Source organism: Penaeus japonicus, unplaced genomic scaffold (assembly GCF_977035675.1).
Source record: "Penaeus japonicus unplaced genomic scaffold, GWHDUDI00000001_assembly GWHDUDI00000011, whole genome shotgun sequence".
Lineage (NCBI taxonomy): Eukaryota > Metazoa > Arthropoda > Malacostraca > Decapoda > Penaeidae > Penaeus > Penaeus japonicus.
Window position 1 is genome coordinate 19090077 of NW_028234413.1, and position 10000 is coordinate 19100076.

At 46.0% G+C, this 10000-nt stretch overlaps 1 protein-coding gene across 4 annotated transcripts in view; it reads left to right on the forward strand.

Annotated features, from left to right (window-relative positions):
- Positions 1–10000, forward strand: part of LOC122264043 (ankyrin repeat and BTB/POZ domain-containing protein 2) — a 314129-nt gene that overhangs the window by 98243 nt on the left and 205886 nt on the right. The gene's annotated exons all lie outside the window — the stretch shown is intronic.

A 10000-nucleotide genomic window follows, 5' to 3' on the forward strand; every position in this document is an offset into this window, starting at 1 on the left:
ACCACATACACGTAGCGCGTTTGTAGACCCTCTCTTTATCAAGTTCATGATTCAATTTCCAATTCTTGGCATCGTAACCGGCGGACGGAATCATGGGCGTCTCTGAATGATGAAAAAGGAAAAAGAAGGAATAGAAAGAAAGATGAAAGCAACGAACGGAAGGATCTAAGCCCCGCGGGCGAAGCGTGAGGAGGGTCACGTGACCGCTCTGTGACGTCACAGATCTAAGGGTGTTGCATCATTACGTCACTAGACAAGATGGCGTGATCAGTAGGTGCAGTTATTATTTTTTTGACAGTATAAAGAGACTTTTTATTGTAGACTCGCTAACGATACTGGTTAAGGACGCTGTCTCAATTGCTATATACAACTAAGGGATTATTTAAGTGAACCGTTTCTTCGCCATGTTCAGACTAAGGCAACGGGCAAGGACAAGGGCCAGGACTGTCTTGCAAAGAACCACAATACCAAAAAGGAGAGGTTTAGGTACCATGAAGAGGAAAAGGGGAGTCCATGACAAACGAGAAAGGCCTCTCTTTCTCTCTCTCTCTCTCTCTCTCTCTCTCTCTCTCTCTCTCTCTCTCTCTCTCTCTCTCTCTCTCTCTCTCTCTCTCTCTCTCTCTCTCTCCCTCCCTCCCTCCCCCTCCCTCTCTCCCTCCCTTTTCCTATCTGTATTGTGAAGACCAAACTGTGCAACAAGAATGCATCAGGGCAATTGACCACTGACAGCCCCATGCTCGATGAATTTGTTGTAGCCTGGCGATAGAAAGTTTCCCTATTTGCATAATTAGAAAATAAATCATATGATTACTTCTATATACAAAGGAGAATAAATAACGGACAGCATTATGCCTTAACAGGAGAAAGCTGTCCCGTAGTAATTTGACACCAAAATGTGTAAGCAATCTGTCAGGAACAAATAAAGTACCATTGTATGATGGTGCCATTGTGTTACCTGTGTAGACTTTTTATATCGATGCTATACATCATAACACGAACAGATAACACTGTCCTATAACGATACACTGTGTTATTCTTACAATAAGTACCGGCAATACATTAACCCTTCAGTGCTCCCAACTGTACCTCGAGATCAAAGACTCCTTTTAAGCTGACCGCTGTATTGTACAGAGAGGATCCACAGTTCAATACGAAGAAGGAGAGGATCAGCCTTAGAGGTTGACCGTGATCCCATCGAGCCATAAAGGAGAACGATAGTCTCATTGTACAGGTGCAAAGGCGTCGCATTATCTTGCCGCGTGTGTATACAAGCGCCATCACTTGTTGTTGATTCGTCCATCAGCGTGTGTTCATGTAAGCGTGTGTGGTGGAGGGATGGACGGACTGGTGTCGGGGCGAAGGACTGACAGCTGGTGGCACATGGTATAAACTGGTTCAGGAACAAGGGTATCTTCGAGCCTTTATTTTATCTGCTGTGGGGAGGCTCATGCTAGTTTTTCTGTCTGTATGAATGTCTGTCTGGCTCACTCTCTTTCTGCTTGGCTGTCTGTCTCCCTTTTTGTTCTCTCTCTTTCTCTCTCTCTCTTCTCTCTCTCTCTCTCTCTTCTCTCTTTATCTCTCTCTCTCTCTCTCTCTCTCTCTCTCTCTCTCTCTCTCTCTCTTTCTTTCTTTCTTTCTTTCTTTCTCTCCCCTTTCCTCCCTCCCTTCCTCCCACCCTCCCTCCCTCACCCCCTCACCCCCTCCCTCCCTCACCCCCTTACTCCCTCCCTCCCTCCCTCCTACTCTCTCGACAAAACAGACTTTTACACCATCCTTGAAAAAAAAAAACATTTCGAAGATTTCTCCCCGGCCAGCCCGCCGACATGTATCACAAGGCTTTTGGAACAGACGCGCCGGACGACACCTCGAGTTGCTATGGACGTCTCAGACTTCGCGGACTCTCCGTACATCCGGCTTATGCAACGTTAATCTCCATTAAGATTTTAAGAAAACCTGACACCGGATGGAGATACTCTTGCTTATGAGAAGGAAAAAAATAGTACTAGAAGCGAGAAACATGAACCCCTGTTTTGAAAGAGAGCAAAAAAAAAAGGCAAGAAAGAAACAAGAAGGAGAGCAAGAGGAGAGAAAGGGGAGAGCAAGATGAGAGAGAGAGAGAGAGAGAGAGAGAGAGAGAGAGAGAGAGAGAGAGAGAGAGAGAGAGAGAGAGAGAGAGAGAGAGAGAGAGAAGGGAAGAAGAAAAAGAAGAAAAAAATATAATAATAATGATAATGATAATAAAAATAGTAATAAGAAAAAGTAGAAGAAGAAGAAAAAGAAGAAGAAGAAGAAAAAGAAGAAGAAATATACATAGGCCTTTTTTGTGGACTACGTAGCGCTAGACTGAACGAAAATAGTGGCGGCTGATCGCTCCATTCCGGTGTGGGTTCGCGGACGGGGGCAGTGATGATGCTACCTCGAACACTTCATTCAGGAACTGGGTGTGCTTCCTACAGGTCATCACACCGACGCGGGCCAACCAGACTCCGGCCCGCGGGGATTACACCGGCCTGGAAATATAGCACTGCGAAAAAGTCTCGGTTGTTGGCACAGCTGTTTTGGCGTCGGGCGGCTGCACTTCGCGCTGTGTGTGGGTCTGGAGAGGGAGAGGGAGAGGGTGAGGCTGAGGCTGAGGCTGAGGCTGAGGCTGAGGCTGAGGGTGAGGCTGAGGCTGAGGCTGAGGGTGAGGGTGAGGGTGAGGGTGAGGGTGAGGATGAGGGTGAGGGTGAGGGAGAGGGAGAGGGTGAGGGAGAGGGAGAGGGAGAGGGAGAAGGAGAGGGAGAGGGAGAGGGGAGAGGTGGGGGAGGGAGAGGAAAGGAGGGTGAGGGTGAGGGTGAGGGAGAGGGAGAGGGAGAAGGAGAAGGAGAAGAAGAGGGAGAGGGAGAGGGAGAAGGAAAAGGAGAAGAGGGAGAGGGAGAAGGTGAAGGAGAGGCAGAGGGAGTAGGAGAAGAAGAAAAAAGGGGAAGGAGAGGAAGAGATAGAGGTAGAGGGAGAAGAAAGAAAAGGAGAAGGGAAAAGGCATGCAAGAGAAGGAGAGGGAGAGGAGAGGAGAGGATCAGAAATAAAAGGAGAATGAGAAGGAGAGGGAAAGGGAAAGGGAGACGGAAAAGAGGGAAAAGGAGGAGAGATACGTGGAAAAGGAGAGGGAACAGCCGAGAGTGAAGAAGACGAGAAGAAGAGAGAAAAAAGAGAAAAGAAGAGAGAAAAAGAAAGAAATTTTGACTCTCTTAAGTCTTGCTCAATTAGAAAAAGAAGGATTTTGTCTCCGATCAAGTTTCATTTATTTTTCTTTCTCTGTTTTCTCCTCTTCCTGTCTCTCTTATTCTTCGTAATCTTTTTCGACTAGTTTCTATATCTGGAAGTGAAAGTCGGCGATACCGCGATCATATAGTTGCAAGTAGAAAGTGGCTGCATTATATGTCAAGACGTGTAATTACATCATTGGATTAGGAGACTTTATTGCAATAGCACATATAAAAATGGAAGCAACCTAGATTTCCTGTAGATATTCCCAGTTATGAAAGATTTGTTTTAGTGTTAGTATTATGAATTTCATGACCATGAGAGAGAGAGAGAGAAAGAGAGAAAGAGAGAAAGAGAGAAAGAGAGAGAGAAAGAGAGAAAGAGAGAGAGAAAGAGAGAAAGAGAAAGAGAAAGAGAAAGAGAAAGAGAAAGAGAAAGAGAAAGAGAGAGAGAGAGAGAGAGAGAGAGAGAGAGAGAGAGAGAGAGAGAGAGAGAGAGAGAGAGAGAGAGAGAGAGCGAGAGAGCGAGAGAGCGAGAGAGCGAGAGAGCAAGAGAGCGAGAGAGCGAGAGAGCGAGAGAGCGAGAGAGAGAGAGAGCGAGAGAGAGAGAGAGAGAGAGAGAGAGAGAGAGAGAGAGAGAGAGAGAGAGAGAGAGAGAGAGAGAGAGAGAGAGAGAGAGAGAGAGAGAGAGAGAGAGAGAGAGAGAGAGAGAGAGAGAGAGAGAGAGAGAGAGAGAGAGAGAGAGAGAAAGAGAAGGAGAGAGGAAGGATGAATGAGAGGAAGAAATGAAATTAGATTTAATAAAGATTTGAGAAAGAGGCGAGATTTTTTTTCTCAGATATTCTAACCTTTTATACTTATTTGTTCGGTCAGTGCCGATTATACCTCATATAATCTTTCTGCGATCACTACTTATTATAGAAAATAAATATAACGTTTTTGTTATTACACATTTCCTTACTTCTGCTCACACTAAAGCATTCTATGCAAAACCACTTTATAAGCCAAGGATTATATAAACATTTTTACGAAAGTCACACTCTCCCTCCTTATATGATCTGCCGCGTGATAAGATGAAAGAATGAAAGAATGAAAGAATGAGTCTGCCTTTATTGAAAGCCAAGGAGACTGATCTCTTTTGTTTTGACGGGGTCATCACTCCCTCGTCTGGCCCCCTTCCCCTTCCCCCTTGCCTTACCCTCCTCCCCTTCCCCCTTGCCTCTCCCCCCTCCCCTTCCCCCTTGCCACTCTCCCCTCCCCGCCCCCTTGCCTCTTCCCCTCTCATCCCCCCTTGTCTCCCCCACTCCCCTTCCCCCTTGCCACTCTCCTCTCCCCCTCCCCCTTGCCTCTCCCCTCCCCTCCCCTCTTGCCTCTCCCCCTCTCATCCCCCCTTGCCTCCCCCCCTCCCCTTCCCCCTTGCCTCTCCCTCCTCCCCTTCCCCCTTGCCACTCTCCCCCCCTTCCCCCTTGCCACTCTCCTCTCCCCCTCCCCCTTGCCTCTCCCCTCCCCTCCCCTCTTGTCTCTCCCCCTCTCATCCCCCCTTGCCTCCCCCCTCCCCTTCCCCCTTGCCTCTCCCTCCTCCCCTTCCCACTTGCCACTCTCCTCTCCCCCTCCCCCTCCCCTCCCCCCCTTGCCTCTCCCTCTACCCCTTCCCCCTTGCCTCCCCCACTCCTCTTCCCCCTTGCCTCTCTCCCTTCTCCCTCCTCCATGCCTCTCCACTCTCCCCTTGCCTATCTCACCTCCTCTTCCCCCTTGCCTCTCCCCTCTCCCCCCTCATCTTCCCCTTTGCCTCTCCCCTCCCCTTCCCCCTTGCCACTCTCCTCTCCCCTTTCCCCTTGCCTCTCCCCTCCCCTCCCCCTCTCCTTCCTCCCTTGCCTCTCCCCCTCTCCTTCCCCCTTGCCTCTCACCCCTCTTCTTCTTCCTTGCCTCTCCCCCCTCCCTCTCCCCTTTGCTTCTCTCCCCTCCCCTTCCTTCTTACCTCTCCCCTCCCCTCCCCCCTTGCCTCTCCCATCCCCTCCCCCCTTGCCTCTCCCCCTCCCATCGCCCCCTTGTCTCTCTCCCCTCCCCTTCCCGCCTCTCCCCTCTCCCCTTCCTCCTTGCCTTTCTCCCTCCCCTTCCCCTTACCTTCCCCCATGCCTCTTCCCTCTCCCCTTTCCCCTTCCCTCTCTCCCCCTTTGCCTTTAGTTCTTTCCCTTCATCCCTTTGCCTCTCACTCAGTCCCCCCCGCCCCCCCCCCCCGCCTCTAACGTATCTGTGCTTTCTTTAAAAAATCGTTTTGTGTTGCCTTTTATTGACAGGTTTTCCCTCCTTTAGAGGATGTGAAGAGAGAATAAAAATGAATTTCTATTTCCTCTCTTCCTCTCTATTGCACGTCTTTATTGAATCGTGTTCTTTTTAGGAGTGAGGGTTTTCTTTTGTCTTTTTTTCTTGTCACTTACTGTGGGTGATAAATCTCGTTGTTTCTTTTATTTTGCGTTCGGTGATTTATTAATATATCTCTTTTGTTTACCTCCCATCGCCACGCCAAGTCTGTCTGACTGATGATTTATACCGCCTTGTTGCTTGGTTGATTTGCAGTTTATTTGTTTATCGGTGTTTACTTTTGTTTACTTTGCAATGGGTGTTTTTAATTTTTCCTTTGCGGTGCATCCCTCGATTTGTTTTTGTTTTTGTTTTATTTTTCTTATGGTGTGTCTCTGCTTTCTGGCCTTAGTCCTAATTCTGTCTTATCGAAATGCACTGTGAATAATTATGGGATAGGTTAACATGTCTTTCTCGCCGCGTTTGGAATTCAATGTCTTTCGGGAGTGACGGGAATTTTAATCTGTGACACTTTCATAACCTCTGTAAGATTTACATTTACAAAGTTGTTTCTCTCTCTCTCTCTCTCTCTCTCTCTCTCTCTCTCTCTCTCTCTCTCTCTCTCTCTCTCTCTCTCTCTCTCTCTCTCTCTCTCTCCGAGATTGCTGTCATGTCTCACTGGACCTACCTCTAGTGACCTCTATTGTCAGTACCAGTATGAGCTTGACCTTTTTGCAATTGCTATTTGACTTTGCTCTGGTCAGTCAGTGGCTCCATAGGTATTGTTGCACCTGGAGAGTTGTCGTGAAGTTCGGTTTCTACGGTGCTTTGATCAGTTTGTGGAGGTGTAGAGATATATATTTTTTGTTGGTATTATTTTTCAAATAACCATCTCACTATAGGCGATTTTTTCCGCATGTCAAGAAGCGATTGCCCTGTCACTATAGGATCTGTGACCCTGCGTCAGGGCCATGACCCATGGCGTTCTCGCTCTGTGGGGCCCTGATCCCTGGCTGTGGGCCCATAATGGCTCTCCTGTAGTAGTATGTTCAACCTCAACCTATTATCAGTTATATCCTAAGGTCTCGTGTTTCTCCAACTCTAAATTATGAAACCAGTAATTGTCGAGCCGGTGTGGGTCGAGCTCGACGTCATGCTGGCATTAACAACCTTCCGATGGGAAGGATTACGGTCGAAAGTCCCATGGCGTCGAGAGGAGCCCGTGAAGGAGCTGGCAGGTCGAAGCCGGGAGGAGGTTTAGTAAGGAGGGATAGGAGGGGGAGGGGGGAGGTAAAGGAAGGGTGAGGTGGGATGTTCCTCCTCCTCCTCCTCCTCCTTCTCTTCCTCCTCCTGCCTCCGTCGCTCTCCTCTCAGACTCCTCCTTTTGACTCCTCCCTCGCCCTTCCTTCTCCCCCCGACTCCCTCCACCTCCCTTAGTGTGCCTCCTCCTCCTCCTCCCCTTCTCAACCCCTCTCCCTCTCCCTCCCCTCCTCCATCTCCTCCCCCTCCCCTTCTCAACCCCTCTCCCTGCCCTCCTGCTACCCTCCTCCTCCTCCATCCTTCCTCTTCCCTCTGTCTACCCTCTACCTACTCCTCCCCTACCACCTCCTTTCTCCTCTGCCATCTCCCTCCCCCTCCTCTTACCGGGCACATCACCCAACCCACCTCCCATCTCCCCCTCTCCCCGTCCCCCCTCCCCCCCCTCCCTCCTCTGCCCTCGCTCCGGGCCGTCCATGCACTTGTCGATGTTGTTATCAAGGCTTCACTCCGCGGCTGGTTGGTGCGCGGGCAGGAGGGCGCAAGCGAGACTCCGGCCAGCTCTACCTTCGTCGCCATTATGTCATTTTGGGAGGAAAAGAATATTTATGACATTGAGATCGATCTCGTAATCCTACAAGAGGCTCGGTCAGGATGTTGGGGTTTAAAGTCCCGCGCTGGATATGAGGATCCTTTGGATAAAAAGCGATTAAAATGAAGCTCACAAGGCGCTGCGCTTCATATTCAAAACGGTGGCTGACACTCTGCTTCGAGATCCTTCGATTAAATCCGCGTTGCGTTACCGTCCACCGAGGTTTATGTAGTAGAGAATAAAATGAAGTTTCGTTTTTTAAAAGATGTGTTCAATAAAAATTCATCGAGATATATCTATATAAAATCCAGGAGGCAAAACTTTATGCGGTACGATATTACTCTACAACAGTATATTTTTTCGGGCTTTTCCGTTTTTCATTAGACGAATCGTAACAGAAAAATGCTTTGTGTCCTTTGTTTCTCTTGGTCATCACCGTTACCATTACCATATAACCCTCATCATCCCTAACATTATCCTTCGCCTGCTCGCCATGACCATTGTGCATCATTTGGGTGACCGCACACACATACACACACACACACACACACACACACACACACACACACACACACACACACACACACACACACACACACACACACACACACAACACACATATTATGTTATTATCATAGCTATTGTTGTTAATGATAATGTTATTATCATTAACATGACAATGATAGTGATAAAAATGACGATGATGATAGTAAAAATGATGATGAAAGTTATTATTACAATTATCAGTACTGATATTATTATTACTGTTCATCTTATCATTGTTATTACTGTTCATCTTATCATTATTTTTATTGTTATCATGATCATCATTATTATCATGATCATTATTATTATTATCATTATTACATGATTAACTAATCAAATTGTTATTATTATTATCATTGTTATTATCATTATTATCATGATTAAATTAGTTATTATTAATTGTTGTTGTTATTGTTATCGTTGCTATTGTCATGACTATTATTAGAGTTACTAATTATCTAATCTTATCTAATTTCTAGTTTTGTAATTAGCCTCATCAATTATTATCATTATTATTGTTATTATTATTATTATTATTATTATTGTTTTCATTATTATTGTTATTATTATTATTGTTATTATTATTATTATTGTTTTATTATCATTATTATTATCATTATTTCCATTATCATTATTATCATCATTATCATTATCAGTAATAACAATACCAATAAAAGCAGTCGTGATAGAAACCGTACAAGTATTTTTCAGACTAAGCAAATAATTTGCTCTGTGGAAAATGATCAGTTTGTTGTAATTATTGTTCTTCTTCCTATTATTATTGTTATTATTATCATCGTCATTATCATTATTACCCTTGGAATATCGTCTGATTTTAACTGATTGAAGTACGCGATTGACATTGACATAGTTGTTTATGTGCAACACGTTAACTGAAGCTGTAAATAAAGGAAAATCAGTGTAACATAGAGATATAATTCCTTTGATCTGTCGTAAGAAATATTAGTTCTGATTGAAAGTTACTTCGAGTGGGGGGAGGAGGAAGGGAGAGGGAGAGGGAGGCAGAGAGAGGGAAAGAAAGAGAGAGAAAGAGAGAGAGAGAGGGAAAGAGAGAGAGAGAGAGAGGGAAAGAGAGAGTGGGGAGGGAAGAGAGAGAGTGTGAAGGGAAGAGAGAGAGAGAGAGAAAGAAAGAAAGAAAGAAAGAAAGAGAAAGAAATAAAAGAGAGTGTCGAGGCGGCCATAATGGAACCTAAAACAAACAGATGAAGACCCAGATGCGTGGTCTATTTCTCCGTCCTCACGCTCCCTTTTCGGAAAACCTCTTTCTCTGAACACGAGCGTCTTTTGTTTAACGCTTCTTTGCAGAAGAAAAAAAAAACACCAGACGATCTTTCTCTTTAACGCTTTTCTCTTTTTCGGGCATGAAAGTCCGTCACTGGCACAGCATTCAGTTATTTAAAGCCAAGTGCGTCATCACGTCCATGCGCCATGTATGTATAAATCGAACTAGCGCAGATGACAGTGTTTACCTACGCCAAAGTGCCCGGAATGAGCCCTCTCACGTGATCAAAACGTGTGCGCTCCCGTCTGAACGCTGACCGATGCTTGTTGACACGTTGTGTATATACCCAGATCACGTGAGTCAGAGCGTGTGTACACAGTACGTGATCGAAGGTGTGTATGTATGTGTGTTTGTTTTCAGGAGAAGAGCATCTGTGTGTGTGTATTTTCGTAATGGCGAATAATGGCAGGGGAAAATGGTGAGGTAAGATGAATAGTGACTGAAGGTTATCTTTCGACGTGACACTTGTTAAGGGCTGGTTAAAGGTATGGGTGGTGTTAATAGAGTTGGATTTCGTATGTCGGCGTGGTTTAAATGGAGTCAGGCAGACGTGAAGGTGAAGGGTAGAAGTTCATGTTTTGTGTGAGTGATAGATATGTTGAGGGGGATATTTTTGTGTCCACCTTATGTTGGGTGAAATTTTACGTGTGGCAGAGGAAGAGAGTGATGATGATCCGGTAGATATGCGATTGAAATGATAGATAGACATGCGAAGCAAAACATCTTGCGCGAAAGAAAGGAAAAAATAAAACAGAAGTG